This window comes from Diabrotica virgifera, chromosome 2 (genome assembly GCF_917563875.1).
Source record: "Diabrotica virgifera virgifera chromosome 2, PGI_DIABVI_V3a".
Taxonomy (NCBI): domain Eukaryota; kingdom Metazoa; phylum Arthropoda; class Insecta; order Coleoptera; family Chrysomelidae; genus Diabrotica; species Diabrotica virgifera.
In genome coordinates, this window is record NC_065444.1 from 44153662 (window position 1) to 44175197 (window position 21536).

The 21536-nt window shown below is 31.0% G+C and overlaps 1 protein-coding gene across 5 annotated transcripts in view; it reads right to left on the reverse strand.

The window, feature by feature from the left end:
• Positions 1–21536, reverse strand: part of LOC114336036 (uncharacterized) — a 1032611-nt gene that overhangs the window by 343247 nt on the left and 667828 nt on the right. The window lies entirely within an intron of this gene.

Consider the following 21536-nt stretch of genomic DNA (forward strand, 5'->3'; position numbering starts at 1 on the left):
TTAATAATCTGAAAATTTATTTATAATTTACATTTTTAGGTACATTTTGAAAAAGAAGCTACATCTCGATAAAAGGTGACTTATGAACAAAAGACTAAGAGACAAAAGTTTTAAAAACACTGTGTTTAACTAATGGTACCACAATAATAGTTTAATTGGAACGTACACAAACATTAGGGGGGTTTAAAGGAACAAAACCCCCATAAAATTTTTACGTAAATATATTGAAAAAGAAGCCGCATCTCAATAAAAACTGGCTTATCGAAAAAATATTAAGAGGCAAAAAAGTTTTAAAAACGTTGTGTTTAACTAATGGTACCACAATAATGAATTAATTGTAACGTACACAAAAGTTTGGGGGGGGGTTTAAGGGAACAAAATCCCCATAAATTTTTTATGGGGTGGACAAATTTCACTATAATTTTGTTTTAAGATGTTCCTGACATAAGAATTATACATGTCCATTTTCAATAAAAAATCTCTAATAGTTTTCGATATATTGAAAAAAATCGATTTTCATTTTGTAACTTCAAAGGGCTGTAACTTTTTTTGTGAGCACATTTGTACTAAGGTAAGTTAGGTTCAATCGAACTATTTTTGACCCCAGAATGTGTGGTATAATTTATGACCATTCTTTTCGGGACACCCTGTATAATTTTATTACGGAGTCTTCGCTATTAATTTTTCCGACCATCATCCCTTTTGTTTGCTTTGCGTTGATTGTTAAGCCCTTTGCAGTACATTAGTTGTTTACAGCGTTCAGCAGGGTTTGAATGTCTTCTAGAATATTTTATCTAGTTCCTTAGAATCTATTTAGAGGCATGCATTTCTGTCTTCTTCTTTCTTGCATGCGAGAGTTACTTTATCCATTAATAGACTAAATAATTTTTCAATTAATAATATTTTTATTTAAACGCTCTGGTATCTAATTTAACATCTCTTATCACTCTTCAATTGCAAATAAGTAAGAACCTTTTAGTTCAGTGATACTCAACCTGCGGCCCTCTAGCGTTTTTTATGCGGCCCGAAGGCTAACTAAAGGGTCCTGTGATCAAATTATTTGTAAAATTTCACGCGTTTTTTAAATTATTTGATAGTGTGCCGATGTGTTTGAGGCGTGTTTGGGCGTGAGGCAGACAATTTAATGACTTTAATTTTAAATTATATTGAATTTTTTAAGAACTCTGATTAAAAAGCAAGGTATTATTAACTTTTAATATTAAATTATTAAAGTTAATGAACAAATACTTATTTTAAAAATAATCAATACTTATTTACTACATTGCAACGACCCATTTAGTAATAACAAGAAAATTTCAGGTCCGGATTAACAAAAAAAAAAAATTTAAAATAATTGTGACCTTGTAACAACACCCTGTATATTAACATTTTCAAAATTCATCTGCACATTTGAAAAGAGCACAAAAAACTGTTTAATTGATCGCTTCAATTTTTTTGCGCAGATAATTTAATGACATTAATTTTGAAATTATATCAAAATTTTTGTTTTGAAAGTTCGAGTTCTTAAAAATTTCGACATAATTTCAAAATTAAAGTCACTGACTTGTCTGCGCAAAAAATGGAAAATCCATTAAAGCTCTTTTCAAATGTGCAACCGTTTTGTTTAATCCGGACCTGGATTTTTCTTGTGATTAGTAGTTGGGCGGTTTGGGTTCTAAATGTGACATGTGTACCAAATATCAAAAAAAATATACAAGGTGGTTCTAAAGTTATGGGTCCACAAAGAAATGGGGAAAATCGATAAAACACCCTGTAACTCGGTTATAAAGTCGGTGGACCAATAAATTTAGTATGTCTGGAACCGCCTCATTTACCTCTATTCACCATTCAAGTATTTCCGTTTCCCAATGAGACACCCTGTATACTACCTACTTCTTCTTGATTGCGGCCCTCAAGCTGTGGCAATAGCTACTATGTGGCATGTGGCCCAGGAAAGAAAAAGGTTGAGTATCGCTGAGTTAGTCTTCTTCCAGACTATTAAGTTTACAAAGAAATACTAATAGCCAAAAGTTTATATTTATAGTCTAACTACCTACCAAAAAAAGGAAAAAAAATAATTCCCTTTTATCGGTGTTAATGTCGTTATCGTAAATTCATTCATTGACGGAAATGCCCATAAAAAAGTATTTATCCGCAGCATTTTTAGTTTAAGCGTAACATTAAAAATTCGGTTTAATGTTATACTGTTAACACTTCTAACTTTAGGTGCTCTGTTGCATATGGGTTAACTTATTTTTACCGCTAAAAATGGGGGTTTAATTTATGAGCAATATTTTTATGACGGCCTTGTATATCGTTTATTATGGTCATTCTGTTTTAATATTAGTCCAGGCGAGATGTATTTAGACATTTGTCTCCTGGAATAACTTGAGGATGTACAGTAACCGCCAAAATAAACAGTACCGAATATAAAAAATGAATTAATTTTTATAATTGATTCAATAAAATTGTGTTTTGACTAGGAAAGTTTTGGGGTAGTTCTGATTTCTTTTATTATATATGGATTTTGGGCTGCTGCATCCGAATATGAGGTTTGCGGACAAAATTTCTTGCCGGAACATTGAAAAAATCGCGAAAATAAAAAAATTTCAACTTTTTTCCGCTTTTTTGCTCAAATCTCGAAAACTATTAACTTTTAGTAAATGGTCTGTTAACAGAAACTAAAGTACTTAAAATTATCTACAAATATCACTATTTACTTTTTTTTTCAGACGAACCGTTCGATCTAATAAAGTACAAGATGAAAATTGCCAATTTTTAACGGTTTCGGCAAAACCCACTTTTTACATTCCAAAAGTCATTTGATAAATTTCTCCTAGTTTTCTGTACAAATAATAAATGTTAGTTCATAGGTATGGTATGTCTCTTGTCACTGCTTCCATGAGTCCATTCCGTCCTAAGAGGCCGGGAATGTCTCTGCTTTTCCCTTAGAGCCCCAGAAGGTCAGGTACAGATGGAGTCACAGTTTCAGTTGGTGTGAACATTTACTTTGGATCTGTTATCTTGATTTCTGATAAACCTTGAAGTTTTGTTCTTTTAAAATGAATTAATTGAACAGCTCCCTGACTTCCATAAAACTCAGGCGCGGGTTTCTTTTTTATCCAAGGAGTGGATTGCTTAGAAGCTACTGCATGTTTTGGTGCAATGCAAGAAATGACACATATGACGTGAAAAGTGTGGTATTCGTCGATTGTATGTACGTTAAAATCCGCGTTATCGTACACTTGCTGTGTAAAGCACAGCAGGTCAATATTCTGCGGATCGCCTGCGAACGCTGACACTTCATGGCGAACAGCTTCTGTATAGGATGAACAAAACCCCAAAGAGGAAACTACATCAACCTATTTTCTTGAGCCGTACTTTTTGTAGAAAAAACGGCCAACCCTGCAAGGAATGGTGAGACCAACTATCTGGGCTTTACTGCCGTTACAAGACTTTGAGCAAGCGCGTTTCTTATCTGGAAGTGTCAGCAATCGCAGGCGATCCGCAGAAAATTGACCAGCCGTGCTTTACACAACAGGTGTATGAAAACGCTGATTTTAACTCTTTTGCCCTTATATATAAGTCGCTTATAAATAAACAAATAAATGACCAAAACATGTTTTTTAATGAGTTCTTTTTAACCAACTTAAACGTTTTCTTTTCAAAAGTACTCATCGGAGAGCAAAACCAACTTGAAAAAATGTAACTAACTTAAAAATAATGTAATGTAAATTACCATTAAAAGTTTTCTTTTGTGTGGTACTCCTCAAAACATGACACTACGCAAAGGCCGACTCCGCATCTTGCACACATGTATCTCGATTCGCTTCTTTTTTTTTCTGTGGCTACAAACGCTTCACCTTCTAGCAGCTACCTATAAGCGTTGCCACCAGTGCTACAATATAGCATACATCTAAAATATGTGAACAAATACAGTCGGAAAAATGAAAGAATACCCATGAACGAACATATAAAACACGCTGTATTTTCCTGTCACCGTGTCACAAAGAAAATTGCTTAGCGCAAGTACATGTAATAATAATTATTACATCTATTACATGTTACAAATTGACTGAATCAAATACATATGTTCAAAATGTGCACCATGGCGTTTGAAACCAGGTTCATAAAGTTTCTGAAGATCATTTAATAGTTATTTATGATAAAGTGTTAAAAGTACAATTTTAAGGCATGTATGTGAAGGTTTGCAGAATGAGAAAAGCGAATTCTGCAATTCACATGAGTGCCTTAAAAATGTACTTTTAACACGTATATCATACAATATTTTTTCTACAAACTGCAGTGCAAGAAAATATTTTGACGTTTGCTTTCAAAATTTGACATTTCACTTTTAACTGCAGTGCCATAAAAAATTTTTCCGGCGACCGTCCATTTATGATCAATTAACACCCTCAAAATTATTGATTAATGACCCCTATTAATAAATGATTTTCTATTAATGAACGATTTTATTATAGGCAACACAACATACATTGCCTGCATAAATTAATTAAACGCTCTGTGATTGGCAGTGACCTGTGGTGTAGGCAACCAAACATATACCTATTTATATTCCCACTAAAAAATGTATTATCAAGCAGCCGCTGTTAGTACTATCTGTCATTGTATGTCATTATTTACTTTATTGTTTAAAATTCTGTGCATTTGAAAAATCAAAAGATGGATATATCTTTATTTCTGAAAAGTACGGTCGACGGAAAAGTTTTGTAACGAACTCGTGAATTAAAATGGCGATTAACTAAATAATGTTCTACTAAATAAAAATTTTCTTCGTTAGAAAGAACCATAACGACAAAGATTTTAACCGTAACGTAATGTCAAATTGACAACTAATGACAAGTATACCAAATATGATAAATGTAACTTGCGTGCGCAATTTCACAGGTATCTTAATTTCTATCTTGTTTATTTTGACGGACACCGTACCTTGTAACAATAATCACGATATGCGCCAATAGGGCTTTTCATTCACAGTCATTTGTTTCGATCTTCTGTCATATGTTGTATAATCCGTGTATATTAATATTATACACAGATTATACAACATATGACAGAAGCTCGAAACAAATGACAATCGATGAAAAGCCCTATATAAAACCTTGTGATTAATTTTTTATTTCAGAAAATAAATCTAAAAAATATTGAAAATTTTTCCTTTTTTTGCCTATTTTTTCGTCTATAACTGGAGAGATATTGTTCCTACAAAAAAAGTAAAGAAGGAATCCTAACAACCTAAAGTTTCATTTTTCAATTTTATAAATTTGACTAGCTAGAAATTAAACATTTAATGTTTATTGTTTGAGAAATAGCAATAATTGGGAAAAAAGTGCAAAAAGTGCAGAAGTTTCTTCTTTAATTTTTTTCGGCCCCTTGAACGTAACTTGCAGCCTTCTTACCCCGCCAAAAAAGGCTTTATAATAATAATATGTACTTAATTTAGGATCGATTAGTTCTCTTTGCATAATAATTTTGCAATATCCAAACTAGGAAACATTTTTGAAGTTATATCTCTCACAACTTGAAATCTCTCATTACTTGAGGTTTAACGTCGCGTTATAAAGTGACAGTTGATATATCAGATAAATCAAGAACTGTCAAGAAATAACGCAAGTAGTTAAGTTAAATATAATATATCCCACCAATTCGAGGATTATAACTTAACTACAGGATAACTTTACGTTATATTTAACGTGAGTGATTCGTCACAGGGCTGAATATTGTCTCGCGCTCGTACCTACAGTAGACTTTTAATGCACCCGGCAAGGTGAACACACTATTGAAACTGTCCGGCAATAAGTGACATGATTTTTTATATTGTTCTAAATAAAATATGAAAAAATTAAGCTTTTTACTTTAACGAAAGTATTATAATATTTTACACACCTTTGCTACCTGTTATCTGCTCAAGTAACCATGATCCAAACTCGTAACCATGATCCAAAACGTACTCACTGATCGTTTTTATCTGTGTTGGGGACATGCGCAGAGAAACTTTCAGTTTTTATTAAATATGGAATACCTATGGGCCACGGGCCCTTGCTCTATTATGTTTAACTGATAAAAATAGTTTAAAGGAAAAACTTCTTTTTTCACTTTTTTTTTTCCAATTCTTGCTATTTTTTAAACAATAGGGGAGTGCATATAGATTTTAACTTCAGAAAAAATCAAACAAGATAGAATTTTTTGTAATTTCATTAAGAAATATTTAATAAACAACATATCAAAAAGTTCTACTCGAGAAGGAGGTGCTTCATTTTTTATTAAACAAATGAACTACGAAGTTTGATGTTTTTTAAATAACTCCGAAAATATAAATTTTAGAACAAAACTGACTTGACCATTGAAAAATTCAGAAAATTTTACAAAAAAACCTTATATAAAAAATTTTCTAAAATTAAATCTGGATCTTCTATAATTTTTTATTTATAACGCTAAAGTCACCCTTCTAACAAACATTGGCGTACTGTAAACTAGCGTACGGCGAAGTGCACGGTTGAGTTATTTTAATGTAATTCTTTAACTAATGGATCAAATGAAATTTTACAAATTGAACCTAAAAGAAGAATAATTAAGCTATCTTATGGTTATAATAAAAAGAAATAAGTATGGGCATAAGTACGGTGGGGGCGGAAAGTGAGCCTTACATGAATTTTGTTTAAAAATGATTTAAAAATGTGTAACTAATACAGTGTTTCTTATAAAACCCTCAATTTTGCATAACTTGCCTTTCAAGCATCGTACTAAATGATGTTTCATCCAAAAAAAATCTCAAAAATTTAATTCAAATAATATGACATCTTAAAAATGTAATTTTTGAAATCTTCGTAGTTTTATAGAATTACCACCACTTTAAGACGGTATTACTCAAGTTTAAACAGATCTCTTACAGTTTAATAAGTACTTTTTTCAAGCTTAGGATGTAATCTTTAAAATGCACTGAATTATTTTACTTTAGAAATGAAATAGACTATTTCTGTTTGAGAAAATTAAGAAAGATAACAAAAATGTAATAAAAAAACCGAAAATTGCCAGCTAAAAAATGTTTATATAAAGTGATCAAAACTTTTTTCTGGAAAACTTACCTAAAATACATTTAATAATAAACTTCAACAATAATAAATGTTCAGCAAAAAAAATTTCTTTTAGCTCTTATACAGTATGTCTGCGTAACTTGGAACCTATTGATAACTTTTTTATTATCAGTTTTACGAAAAAAGTTATTCTTTATAAAATACTCTGCATCGTATATAATCTAAGATGAAATCATCAAATATCAAATTTAATAAATTTTATACGAGGTATGTCAAAAAATATGAATTTCACTCAAGAGTAAAGTATCGTTAAATTTCACAATATCGAAAATTGTTATTAAGAAAAGTTGTTTGGAATTAAAAAATTTTTTTTAGTGTTCAATTACATCCTTTTAATTAAAATATTGTGAATAATAAAGGCACTTAACTCTTAAGAAAAATTCATATTTTTTAGATACCTCGTATAAAATTAAAAAAGTTTAATATCTGATGGTGGTATCTTAGATTTTAGACCAGAGAGATCATTTTATGAGGAATAACTTTTTTTCGTAAAAGTGATATAGTTATCATAATTGTAATAAAATGATGATAAGTATCCGTAATTTAAGAAAAAATTAAAAAAAAATTTTCGATTAGAATAATGTAATTGTATAGTTAAACATAGTTTTTAATTTCAAAGAACTTTTCATTATAGCATTTTTTGATATTCTGAAATATAAAGGTACTTGACTCTTTAACGAAATTCATATTTTTGACATAACTCGTATAAAATTGATAAAATTTTATATCTGATGGTTGAGTTTTAGATTTTTGACTATCCAGAGCATTTTATGAAGAATAACTTTCTTTCGTAAAATTGATAATAAAAGAGTTTTCCATGTGGTTTCTAGTTACGCAGCCATACTGTATAAGAGCTTCTGTATAAGAATTTTCAAATTGCTAAGCCATATTCGGATACAGTATAATCAAAAGCAAAATAGAAACATATTTGATTAAAGTAAAATAATGAATTTAACGATATTTTTAAAATTATTAATACAAAACAATTGTTATTGCTTAAACAATTAATAAACAATTAGCGGCCAAATCCACGAGTAGAACTTTTTACTTTAACCTGTATATATAAACTAACAAAAAAAGTTTTAGAAAAATATAAGCTTGTTTGAATTTTTCCGAAACAATGCATGTTTTGGTTCTAATTGCACTCCCCTACAATAAACATTAAATTTTAAATTTTTAGCTAGTCAAATGTTACGGAAAATTTAAAAATTAAACTTTTAATTCTATATTTTTTGTAGTAGCAATATCTCTCGAGTTGGGTGAAAATATAGGAACAAAAAGCAAGAATGTTCGATTTTTTTTTAGATTCTGTTGAATCAAAAATTAAGCACAAATTGTCTGACTTGCGCATATCGTGATTATTGATAGAACGTACATCCTGTAGTGATTCCAGCAAAAAATATAAACACCAACGAAAAATGTCCATTATGGTCTGCTTTTAGACCGATATCTTCTGGACTATATTGCTACCAATACAAAATAATGTGAACTTAAAAATAATCTCATTCCTACCTTCTACCTTTTTATCGTATATTTATTGAAACGGAAAAAAGGAGGTACTCTCACACTTTAGTTTTTCTCACTCTTTAATTTTTTCTTTTATCGTTCCCGTACTAAAGCCTAATTTCAGACACAGTTACGTTACGATTATATTTTTGGGTTGATAATGCAATAAAGGTGAACGGATTTATATCAAGGATAAAATTAATAGTGGCCGCAGCTCAGATTGCTGAGACTTTTGCGGTTTGGGGAAGTTAGGGACTACTTTCTTTTAGACCAGCATATTAAACTTTATGCTCTTCATTGATGGTTTTGGGTTATTTTTTGAGCTTTTTTCATTTAGAAAACAATTAATTTGACTAACGAAAGAGATCTATTAAGAAAGTTAAAAAGATGTAAAATCATTGAAGATATAAATCAGGTTTTATTTTTTATGACAATATAGATATTATGTGGTATTTCTCTAATATAACTATTGGCACACAATTGGAACACTTTTGTAAAGAAAACATATTTTGTGCAAAAACTGGCAGGCATAGAGTACATCCCGAATAACATGCTATTTAGGTTTGACAGGTCTACCCTATTAACTAATGTGCCTTTGGAGGAAACCTTAATAAAAATAAGATCCAAACTAAAGGAGAATGACTGATAATGACAACTAAAACAAAATTAAATGTATCAGGTATAATGAATCCATTAAAATTATGCAGTGAAAATCCCGTTTCAATTGAAGAGCGAGTTTTTTTAACAAGACCTTAAATTGGCAATTGGATCTTCATTTTCTCCATTTATTCTCATTATAATTGACTCAGACAGAGAAATCGTCACTCCCGTCGATATCTAGCAACTTCGCTCCATATTCTGAGTCTTAAAATCTTCCACATCATTAATCCATTTTCTATGCGATCATTATCTACTTCTTCTGCCCTCTGGATTTGATAATATGAATTTCTCCCTCTTCAGTCCATCTTACTAAATTTCTCAATATCTGGATCTCTGTTTCTTCTTGTTCTTTTGTTTGTCTAGACATAACTCTGTCTATTTTTTTAAATGTGCCTTCAATAAGTTGTTCTATAGTTTTCGTAGTCTTCCCAATAATGTCTTCCTATTGGGGAACCGGTCCTCGGCGCATTTACTATTAATAAAAATCAATGTAACAACCAACTGTTTTTTACTTCTCATACAAGCATAACGTGCATTCATTTGAGCAGGGATGAATTACATCCATATGTTAAATTTAACTCCAATTCCATCGACTTAAGAGGAAAGGAACATTTTGACGCCTGTCAGAATTTTCAATGGATTTTAACTGTAATTATTTTTTTCGAATTCTGAAAAAACTAATAAGTATTTTTAAAAAATTTAAACGCAGAATGAAAGACTACTTTATTACCGAGGGCCGAAAGTCCCTTAGAATAAATAAAAAGTTTTTTTTTTACCGATATATTTGAAATTAAAAATCACACTACATTTTCTCTTAGTTTTTAACCCCTGTAACTTATTAAAATAAACATTATAGAAGTTTTCCGGAACTTTCGGCCCTCGGTAAGAACGTAATCTTTCATTCTGCGTTAAAATTTTTCAAAAATACTTATTAGTTTTCTCAGGATTAAAAAAAAATGAATCCCCTTAATGTCGTATTATCTTAATAGGTAAATAGTTTAACAATCTAACTTAAAGGTGGTCACACCTATCAATGTGGCTAGTTTCAGTTACATGTACACTGGACGCTTCACACTGAGAATGGTCAGACATGACCGAAAACGTTTTGTGATGTTCGATAATCCAATTGGATAATTTTGAGAATTTTTTTTTAATAAATTTAATATATCCACACACATACAACAGAAGTCTTAACTTCGTTAATAAGTTGTTATAACTATGGTATACACAGTATACAGTCAACATCAGGATTCTCCCGTTTTAAATTATAAAGTTTTCAACTTAGATTTTCTGTTGACACTTTTAGCAACGAACATAATACACTCACCGGCACAAAATTCCGCTACCCAAAATTTTTGATTAAGTTTGACAATTTATAACTTTATTATTTGTACTCCGCTTTTCAAGATTCTTGCCTCAGTTTGTAGGTACATGTATTGATGTCGTTTGGGATTATTCCGGTAACAAAAAATTTTTTCTTAGATGGCATTATGGTAGGGGAGCCCAAGCGGGGATTTTTGCAGTTACTCGAGCGCATAAGATTATCATTTGGGTAAAAACCTGGTACCCTGCAGATGTACCTCTACAATATATTGGCTTTTAACACAGGGGAGTTCATTAAGGGGGGCCCGAAAAAAAATCTATCCTTAGAAAAACTCGAAATTGCCAGATTAAGATAAGGTAAGTTAAGTATATGCAAGAGAATAAATATTTCAAAAATCTGACGATTTGAGCTGGGCGTAAGGAAATTGGCGGGTTACAAAGTTTCACAAAAAAAAAGCGAATATTTCGCGAAATGAACGTCAGATCGAAAAACTAAAAATACGTCTGCAATATTTTTCAAAAATCTATCGAATGATACCAAACACGACCCCCACGGAGGTGGTGTCGGGGGTTACTTTAAAATCTTAAATAGGAGTTCCAAATTTTTATTGCAGGTTTGGATTCTTTACGTAAAAATAAGCAACTTTTATTTAAGATATTTTTTCGAATTATTGATGGCGCTATAATCAGAAAAAACGATTGTTCGAAATGGAAAATTAAATTAAAAAATGAATAGTCGCCACTAAAATGGAAAACTTTACTTAACTTTTTTTGGTTTTAGGACCTAATAATCACAACCCAATCGGTCCTCATAACGCTCGAGTGACTGCAAATTTAGCATACTTTCCTCCCCTACTATTATACGGGAGTAAATGGAAGCGTTGTTTTTCTCCTAACTTTAAAACATTATGTGGAAAAATTGGAGGCTGATTTTGTTTCATACTCCTTTTGTATTATCCTGGAGATATCAGTAAGGTTTTGATTTTTGAATTATCCGAATATCTTTTTTTTAAAGAGCTGTAAATAAAAACATTGCTTTGAAGATTTATTTTTAATTAAAAATATCAAGCGCACTAAAATTAATAAAACAAAACAAAATTAACAACAAAACAAAACAATTCAATAGCTGGTATGTCCACCTCTTGCAGCAACGACTGCTCGCAATCTGTTTAGCATCGAATAAAGATGTGTTATCATTACCTGAGGAATAGCCCGATATTCCTCTATCAGGACCATAACTGTACCAAATTTTCTGGAGGCCTAGGATGACACAATAGGAATACAATCTGGATTAAGATAAGTTCTCGTTAACTTGCTGCGTTCGCAAATTTTATAAAACACTACACTACGTCTCTCATACTTGTGTCCAATGTAACGATATCATTACCATATTTTGATTGTCATATGCTGCTTTGAAGTCGACAAAGAGATGGTGTCTATCTATATTATCATATTCTAGTGACTTCTAAAATTTACCTACGTGCATATATTTGGTATATATTTGTTTTTCCGGCAGAGAATCCGCATTGGTAATGTCCAATAATATATTTTGTTAAGAGTTTAATTCCCTCAAAAGATACGTTAACGAATATTTTATATTCAGATACTAACAGAGTAACGGCTTCATAGTTTTTGCAATCAAGTTCCTTACCCTTCTTATGCAGCGGGCATATTATTCAGTTTAGCGACTCCTCTGGTATCAGTTCCTTCTGCCATATAAGTACTATCGGTTTATGCATTAATGCCAAAAGATTTTCATCACAATTTTTGTACATTTCAGAGCAGATTTCGTCGATTCTTGGGGCTTTGTTATTTTTAACTTTTTGGGTGGCATTTGATACTTGTTTTCTTGTTGTTTCTTTAATGTGTAGTTGCCGATGGATGTTCAGTTAATTTTCTATGTTGTTGCCTTCTTCAACGTATTCTAAATTGAATTGGTCACTTGTTGTGATTATTTATTAAGAACGGAGTAAACATGTAGAATTTCTATAACTTTTTATTCTTCTCTTAAATACTCTCTCTTCTTAAGTCGGTGGATATGCATTTGATCTCTTCTGACTTTTTGCTGTTTGTTGATTTTGGAGCACCAACTACACCACCAGCTTGTGTCTTAAGAGGTTGCCACAATTCGAAAAACGATTTATTTTCTGTATGAATTTTTCATGAATGAATTGGTTTTTTTATGTCATTTCCACCAGAACCTGTGTACGAGCCTTAAATGAATAAATTGAAGTATTATTCAAATTTAATTGTAATCAAAAGTAGTATTCAAATTCAAAAAACACAATCATGCAAAATATTCATGATATCTCAAGATGCAAATCAACATTTACAGTTTTTGTTTTAAAATACTTTGTTTTTGACAAAGTTTACTACTTTTGAAAATAATTACGTTTTAGAATATTCTTGTCAATATTATATTATTTTCTTTTTTTTCAGATATTCGTTAGAGCGCAGTTTGATTATGATCCATTGGAAGACGACCTTATTCCATGTGCACAAGCTGGTATTGCCTTTAAGACTGGTGATATTCTTCAAGTAAGTTGCTACATAATAATTATTACACGTAAAATATGTACTTTTATTATTTATTAACATTTATATCAAGCAGCTTATGAGCAAGTTCATTGTAAACAAGCTGAAAATGCGAGCATTATCTTAACGAAAACTTTGTTTATTTACGTATTTTAATCCATAATATGAAAAATTGCTATTAGGCCAGAAACCGAAGCTTTTCGCCTCGCAATTTTTACAGAATGGATAGATTTGCTTGAAAATTTAAAAATAAGTAGTAGATAACCAAGGATCAAAATCTATATGATGCGGAAAGGTGCTTTTACCATGAGGGTGGTTGCCACCCCATCTCGGCGGTGGAAATTTTTTAGTATATTTTGACCGCAAAAGTTGATAAAAACGTTCATTCTAAGCAAAAAATGTTCTATACATTTTTTTGATAAAATTAACAGTTTTCGATTTATTTGCCATCGAAAATGTTAGTTTTATATCGAAAAAATCAATGTTTTGATAGGTATACTCATTTACGATTAACTCAATTTTTGCCGTAGAAAAATGTTTTTTAAACGAAGTTCTTGAGAATTGAATAACCTACAATTTTATATTGAGACATTTTTTCGCATCTCTGATGCTAATCTTTATATTCTGAAGAAAATGACATTTTTTACCAAGCTACAAAAATTCGTTATTAGCTTTTAACTCCTGTTTTTAAAAACTAATCATTCTAAGCCAGTCAAACATCTAACTTACATTATTATGCTTCCAATTGGATTTTTCCTTTTTTTTTAAATATATTGATTTTTTAACCCTAACATTTTTAATTTTGATCCTAGAAGTTTGGTAAAAAAGAATTTTGTTGGTTTTTATAAGGTCTATAAGGCTATTAATATTAATTCTTGTTAAAATTCTCAGTCGCAAAAAGAGGTGACTTTGAAAGGGTTGGTAAAGGTGGTTTTTGCATGTTATTACAAGTTTTAATTGTCGATAGCTTACTCAATTTTTGCCGTAAAAAAAATTTTTGCAAACCAGGTATTTGGAAATTAAATCGGCTACAATTTCATATTTAAACATTTTTTCGTATCTCTGATGCTAATCTTGCTATTCTGAAGAAAAGGCAATTTTTTTCAAACTACATAAATTCGTTATTTGCTTTAACTCCATTTTTTAAAAACTATTCATTCTAAGCCGGTCAAACTTCTAGAACCTATTAATAATACATAAATAAGAAAAGATCAAATAAGGTCAATGACTAATTTTAATTAGGGTGGTGATTAGGGGGTTGCTTCCAATCACTTTTTCGCTGAAAAAAAAATAGGGACTGACATTCTTTTCATTATAGGTTACTTAATTTTTGAGCTAGAGACTTTTTTTATTTCTGGAGATAGATATTTTTAATACTTTCAATTAGTTTGAACAAGTTGTCCTCGAAAAATGCATAGTTTTCTCGTCTTTTGACTTTGAAACTACAATATTTAGCATTTGACGAAGAAGAACCAACATATAATAAAGTATAGCTCGATTACTATTGGTCTTAAAAGAAAATCTAAAAACACGTTTTTGTTTATTTTTCCAAAAGGTACATTTTTGTTAAGTAAAGTTGTTTTGATTAAACAAAAACTTTTGGAGTTATTAGCAGAAAACTTATTACAAACACTGATTTTTTCGATATAAAACCAACACTTTCGATAGCGAATAAATCGAAAACTATCAATTTTATTGAAAAAATATATAGAACCTTTTTTTGCTAAGAATGAACGTTTCTACCAACTTTTGTGATTAAAATATAATAAAAAATTTCCACCCCTGAGATGGGGTGGCAACCACCCCCATGGTGAAAGCGGCTTTCGGCATGATATAGATTTTGACCCTTGGACTATACACTACTAATTCTCAATTTTTCAAGCAAATCTATCCATTCTGTAAAAGTTGCGAGGTTTTCTCCTATTTTAAGCTTCATTACTTGGACTATATTATGAAAAGTAGTTTAGAATTAATAATTATGTTTTAGTGTGCAATTATATCATTCTAATTTAAATGTTATGAACTATAAAGGTAGTTTACTCTTGATTGAAATTCGTATTTTTTATATACCTCGTATAAAATTAATAAAATTTTATATATGATGGTTGCATCATAAATCTTAGAACATGAAGAGCTTTTTATGAAGAATAACTTTTCTTCGTCAAATTAAAAATAAAAGAGTTATAAATGAAAATGTTGTTGGTATCCATAATTTGAGAAAAATCTTCAAATATTTTTTTCCATTAGAAGGATGTAATTGCACATATCAGACCATAATTTTTTATACCAAACAATATTATTTCATATACTGTCGGTTCGCTTAACTCAGACACAACTGGCTAGTGATTTTAGTCAATAATTTTGCCAATTTGGCAAAAAAAAATGATTACTAATTAGTTAATAATTACTAAATAATTAGTAATTTTGCCAATTTTGGTAAAATTCGCAAAAAACAAAAAAATTACCTACTAAAATCACTAGCCAGTTGTGTCGAGTTTAGCGAACCGACTATATTTTAATTTCATAGAAAATGGAACAGTCCATTTACCATAAAGGGGAGGCCGTATACTCTTATAAACCTTTATAAAACTGTTAATAAATTCGCTGTGTCTAGGTACACGCTAACGTGTACGCAAATAAAAAAGTTAGGTACACGCGAATTAAACTTCATCAAGCAAGTGACGTCATTATTTAGCGTGCGCAGTGACTGTATATTTTGGTATACGCTATTTTGATATGTTTATTAGTGTTTGTTTGATAGAAAAATATTTCTTATTAGGGGAAGGGAAGCAGAACTATTCAGGTTCAAACTTAATTATTGTAATAAATCAATGTGTATATAAAAGTATGTATTCAGGTAGGCAAAATAAATATTTAGTTGACATGACATGTACAAAACACTGTTAAAATAATTTTTATATTATACATAAGTTAATTATACCAGTTTATAAACCAATGCTGTTGTGTTTATTTTTATTTATACAGGGAGTTAAACTTGTTACGATTTTCATAAATAATTGGTTATAACTTTGTGAATACCCTGTATAACATAATAGACCTTTATATTTTTGTGATGGAGAAGTTAAGAAGATTTCGAACATAAAATAAAATATAGGGCCACTATTTTATCGAACGCCCTGTAACATTCTAACTAATTTTATTATATAAAGCTCAAAGTTTGCTACAATTTTTGTTACTAACTTTTATTGCTATCTATTACTGTAGCGAATCTACTGAGCTTTATCACACTAATCAATTGTCCTGTATACTTTTTTCTTAATACTTCTGCTACCCTTAATCACGAATTTTTGTCTCTTATCTTTTTCATACTGTTTTAGAATGTTGTTAAACTCATTAATAGAACTAAATAATTGTCCACACTCCATAGTTAATTAAAAAAATACTAAACAAATAAAAAATAAGAAAACTCTTTACTATTAATCAATAATTAAAGGGTAAACACAACGTGATTAGTGATTAGACAAATTCTAACCACACTCTGACACTCACCATACCAGATACTTTTAAATACCACAGCATACACGCAGCTCAAATTAGCGTGCACCGAAAAACCCAGTCAGAGTGCACGCTAAATAGTGACGTCACTGATTTGATGACGTTTAAGCGTGTACCTAACTTTTTTATTTGCGTACACGTTAGCGTGTACCTAGACACAGCGTAATAAATTATTACTTTTAAAATATACTCAAATTGTATTTTTGAACATCTTATTTATTTTATATAATAATTAAATTCACTATCAAATGTCATTGATGTTTTATTAATACTTAATTTAAAATTTAGTTTGACATTCACGAAGTGTCAAACTTAAATGTAAATAACCTACGCTTTGCTTAACAAATCGAGATTTAAAAAACTAGCCTAATTAATAGCAACGATTTCAGCTGGACGTGTAGTGTGTCGGCAGAAAATAAAACGATTGTAACGTCACATTTTAGACTTTGAGGTCGATTATCTCGAAGACGGTTAGAAATATCGAAATGCCGTTTTCAGATTTGGATTCAGAAGAAAAAACTATATAAGAATCCATCGATAAATCTGATCTGAGTATTGCAGGAGCGGCAACGCAGTTACATACAGACTTTTGCGAATTTATAAACGAAATGTTTTCGTTGAAAATATCAATAAAATAACGACTAAAATATGAAAATAAATATTTAACCAAAAAACAAGAAAACTAAAGTGGTGTTAATCCAAAAAAAAAACCAAAATTTACCACAACCTTGCACAATATACGGGCACATTTTAGAACAGGTCAATAAATTTAAGTACCTGGGATGTTGAATCGATAGCAGCCTAAATGTAGGAATAAGATCGAGAATAGAACAGGCCAGAAAATCTTTCGAAAAAATCAAAAGACTGCTATGTGATTCTGGAATAAAACTCGAAATTCGACTGATTATAAAATGCTACATCTGGGTGACTCTTCTCTATGCAGAAGTGGTACTTCTCTATAGTTGTGACGTGGGTCCTTAAAACATCAATCTTAAATAAGTTGGAGGCCTTTGTAATGTGGATCTACAGGAAAGTCCTCAAAATTTGTGAAGTGAATTCAAAAATTTATGTTTTCAAAGCAGTTTATAGACCTGTTCTCACTTTTCGCAACGAATCATGAGTCCTACCGGGAGAACAAAAGAGCAAAATACAGGCTATAGAGATGAAGTTTTAGAAGTGTTAGAGGTGCAAAAAGGATGGAATAAGGAACACAGATATAAAGACTGAACTGAAAATTTCAATGCACATTGGAGTTTATAGTAGAGATGTTGAAAATGTATATATTCGTTACAAAGTACTCGTTACTTACGAATACCGAAAGTAACGATTACTATATAGAGAGGCAAATAGTTACCGTGATTACTTTGATTACTCTGATTACTTGGTTACTTCGTACCAATCGTATCAGAGCGAGTAACGACTATTGTATCTACTTTGATTACTTTGTACCAATCGTATCAGAGCGAGTAACAACTATTTTATCTACAATCTGTACACTTGATTACTTTCTACCAATCGTATCCCAGCGAGTAAAAACAGATCGGTGAAGGTCGTTGTTATATCGGAATACCTATACAAAATACCTACCTACTGAGAAATACGATTCTCGATATGATTACCGGTACTCAAATACAAAAGAAACAAAAGTAATCATAGTAATCAAAGTAACGAATACTGTAAATTATTACTTTATACAAAAGTAACGATTTGTAACGAATACTCGAAAGTAACTATAATCAACATCACTAGTTTATAGAACATAGACAGCTAAGTAGGTGGTCTGATTTCTAACTATGAGACATGTCGTTTAATCATACTCAAACTCCTGCATCAACCTAAGTGCCAATCAATTTGGATTGTACATGCAGCTTGGTACGAAGAAAGCACTGTTTTGTCATTGTTACAAAAGTGCTTATATCTACGTCATGACGCCTTTGTTTTGTCGTCTACGAAAATGCATTTCATCGAGTCAAACATAAAAAAGGAACTTACCCCTACTCATGATTTATAAAATAACACCAATCAGACAAAGACAGCGAATAATGGGGGGAAGCACCTTAAAAAAAACATATGTAAATCTGGTATTTAAAAAAGATTCACAAAACAGTAACAATCTCATTGCAACGTTGTTTGATTTCAATTGACAACTTATTATGGTATATCTCAACAACAGTTTTTTACATCCAAATCATCCCGCTCTCTAGTTACTGCAAAATTTTCCCTGTCGCCAGGTTCCCTTAAAAACCCGACTAACTACAAAAGAAAATTAAATTAGGTACGTTTGAAGTTTTTCTGGAAGACTGGTTTGAATGTAGTCCCAGGGAGAGTCGCAGAAGTTTTTACGACAAATAAACTCTTTATTACAAAAACTTTGTCCCACGACATTCTGCTTTCATTAAAGGAAGGATCCGTCTCCGTGCCGATACGTTTGTCGAAACAATTTAGACTATACTCAAAACTAATTAATGTTAGTTTGAGTTGAATGAGGTAAAAGAGAAATTAAGATAAAGTTGGAGAGTGAGTTTTGTTGGAATATGATGACATAATGGAGTCTAGAAACAATTGATATGTGTTTCGGCCTACTGAAGTAACTTTTAATTAGTCATAGATGTTGATTCTAATTGGAATAACTATTTAAATATTTTGGGACTAATTTATAGCAGCATTATAGGTCTGGATCCCGCGTATGAAAAAAAAGTTGATTAATAGCAAGCTGAAAATTTGTTAATAGCTTAAGAGTGTCTAGTTGGGTAAACTTTGATATATGGGAACACTAGAACAGGGGCAGTTTTAATTGTGGAACAGGTTAAAAATTTGGAACGGCCACACCACGAAAACGGCACATTTATTTTGTCCGACAGAACAGACTTAAACTCTCCGAACAGAGATTAAACTCTCATGCAAAAATCAGACTGCTATTTATCACCTGTCATAATTCCTGTCATTTTACATATTCTACATGTTCCACTCATTAAAACGCCCGTTTGGTGATGAATAGCAGTCTGATTTTTGCATGAGAGTTTAATCTCTGTTCGGAGAGTTTAAGTCTGTTCTGTCGGACAAAATAAATGTGCCGTTTTCGTGGTGTGACCGTTCCAAATTTTTAACCTGTTCCACAATTAAAACTGCCCCTGTTCCAGTGTTCCCATATATCAAAGTTTGTTCGACTAGACACCCTTAAGCTATTAACAAATTTTCAGCTTGCTATTAATCAACTTTTTTTTCATACGCGGGATCCAGACCTATTAGTGTATATATATAGTTATGCCTTTAATAAAAACAGAATTTCTTGATCAATAGATTTCTCGATTCAATAGAATTACTGGAATAATCGAAATTTTGTTCATGAGCGATTGAAACCTATAGTATCAAAGATGCAGCAATGTCTTGAGTTGTTTTGCTGACTGTAACCAATATTATGTTACTAAGAATGGAAGACAACTCTGATTCATTGGTCAACACACATTTTGCAACAAAGAGATTTTTGCATTGTTTTATGTAGGCCGGGATCTCAACTGTAAGGACTGCCATATAAGCCAATGTATTGTTGTCCGTATCCCTCTAGTAGGAGGCACGTACTTTATTGGGGATATGTACTGACTATTAAAAAATCACAACAGAGAAATGTCGGATCATAACACAAAACGAAAATGAAATGAGAGAGAAAAACTCATTATTGACTCACTACAATGTCTTCATCTTTTTCTTAAAGTTGCCTTTCCTCAATGAAGGTTGGCTACTACAACTGCAAACTCTCCTCTGTCTTCAGCTGTTCTCACTAGCTGTTTAAAAATTAGTCCTACCCATTGTCGGATGTTTCTTTAGCCCTATAAAGACTATCGGTCTTTCCTTCCTAGTCCTCTCTTTCCCTCAATTTTTCATTCCACTATTAGTTAAGCATAATGGTACTTCTTATTTCTCAGTATGTGGCCTAGGTATGATGTGGTTTTAAATTACACTATGTTAAAAAATTCTGGTTACTTGCCTATTCTATGTAACACTTCACACTACATACAGTCCGTCTAATTTACTTACCGTTGCACGTTATTATTTACGTTAACATTGTTGCCCAATTACAAAAAATTCTTGAATTCATTTTAAATCAAATACATCACACAATTTTTGCGGAAGTGGATTATACAGCAAAACAAATTAATATCCAATGTAAATAAATAAAAACTGTAGAAATAGAAAACAAGAAGTAAGTTATAATCTTACGTTAATAGTCCAGAGAAATAAGGTTTTTCTCGTGACACATCCCCCTCCAGGCCGAAACCAAATTTTTTGAGTAGTATGGACATCTATATTAATAACCTATATGTTTCCTGCAGCCGATTTTGATGATATACATAGTTATAAACAAATGAAGATCGAAAAACGGTAAATTATCGCTTTTTTCGTCTATTACCAAAAAGTTAAGCACTTTAAACAAATTTGAGAGTAAGAAACTCATAAATCGTATAAAAAACTTCAATATGGCATTCGCTGAATATGTCCAACCTTATTGGTTGCTTAGAAAATTGCAAAATAAATCATAAATATTGAGTTTTTATAAATATTCGTAACTTAGGTAAAAATTAACTTAGAATCTTCTTATTACGCGGAATGCCGAGACTTCTTGTACTTAAATTATATTTTAAATTTCAAAGCAATTGGTCAAATAGTTTAAAAGTTATTTAATTTATTTTTCCCAAATTCATTTTTTTTTGCAACACTATAAGTCAGAAAATTGTGAGGTTACAATAATACTTCGGACAGTTTATGAAAGAAGAACATTTATACTATTACCTTAATTAAAAATAAATGACAAAAAATAATTTTAAACAGTGTAAAATTATTTTGCAAAAACATGTCCATTTTTTGCTTACTTATAAACAATTA